Below are 832 nucleotides of genomic sequence, written 5' to 3' on the forward strand. Positions count from 1 at the left end.
TACGCCTGATCTCGTCTGATCTCAGAAGCTAAGCAGGGTCGGGCCTGGTTAGTACTTGGATGGGAGACCGCCTGGGAATACCAGGTGTTGTAAGCTTTTGTCAACTCTTTGTCCGTTTCTTCCCACAAGGCGGAAATATGTGCCCTCGCTTTGAAATAAGTAAGCAAGATTAGTTTGTATTTCATCCAACAATCTGTGCTACAAATTATGGCTGCAGTATATGCAATTTCTTCCACTTTTTGACTGACACAAAGATACATGGTGAAAATGCAACAGCTGTTAATCACACTCACTTTGACTTTATATAGTGCACCAAGAGATAGTTTCTCGCTTACGACCACACCGGCCTGAGTACGCCTGATCTCGTCTGATCTCAGAAGCTAAGCAGGGTCGGGCCTGGTTAGTACTTGGATGTGAGACCGCCTGGGAATACCAGGTGTTGTAAGCTTTTTGTCAACTCTTTGTCCGTTTCTTCCCACAAGGCGGAAATATGTGCCCTCGCTTTGAAATAAGTAAGCAAGATTAGTTTGTATTTCATCCAACAATCTGTGCTACAAATTATGGCTGCAGTATATGCAATTTCTTCCACTTTTTGACTGACACAAGATACATGGTGAAATGCAACAGCTGTTAATCACACTCACTTTGACTTTATATAGTGCGCAGAGATAGTTTCTCGCTTACGACCACACCGGCCTGAGTACGCCTGATCTCGTCTGATCTCAGAAGCTAAGCAGGGTCGGGCCTGGTTAGTACTTGGATGGGAGACCGCCTGGGAATACCAGGTGTTGTAAGCTTTTTGTCAACTCTTTGTCCGTTTCTTCCCACAAGG

The 832-nt window shown here is 45.0% G+C and overlaps 2 non-coding genes and 1 pseudogene across 2 annotated transcripts; all 3 read left to right on the forward strand.

Moving 5' to 3' along the window:
- On the forward strand, positions 1 to 96 carry LOC127925020 (uncharacterized; annotated as a pseudogene).
- A 233-nt stretch (positions 97 to 329) lies between these two features.
- On the forward strand, positions 330 to 448 carry LOC127925019 (5S ribosomal RNA). The gene has a single exon (XR_008119556.1). It is a non-coding gene; the product is annotated as a 5S ribosomal RNA (ribosomal RNA).
- A 230-nt stretch (positions 449 to 678) lies between these two features.
- Positions 679 to 797, forward strand: LOC127925018 (5S ribosomal RNA). Its single transcript, XR_008119555.1, has one exon. It is a non-coding gene; the product is annotated as a 5S ribosomal RNA (ribosomal RNA).
- The last annotated feature ends 35 nt before the right edge of the window (positions 798 to 832 follow it).

Source organism: Oncorhynchus keta, unplaced genomic scaffold (genome assembly GCF_023373465.1).
Source record: "Oncorhynchus keta strain PuntledgeMale-10-30-2019 unplaced genomic scaffold, Oket_V2 Un_contig_4925_pilon_pilon, whole genome shotgun sequence".
Lineage (NCBI taxonomy): Eukaryota > Metazoa > Chordata > Actinopteri > Salmoniformes > Salmonidae > Oncorhynchus > Oncorhynchus keta.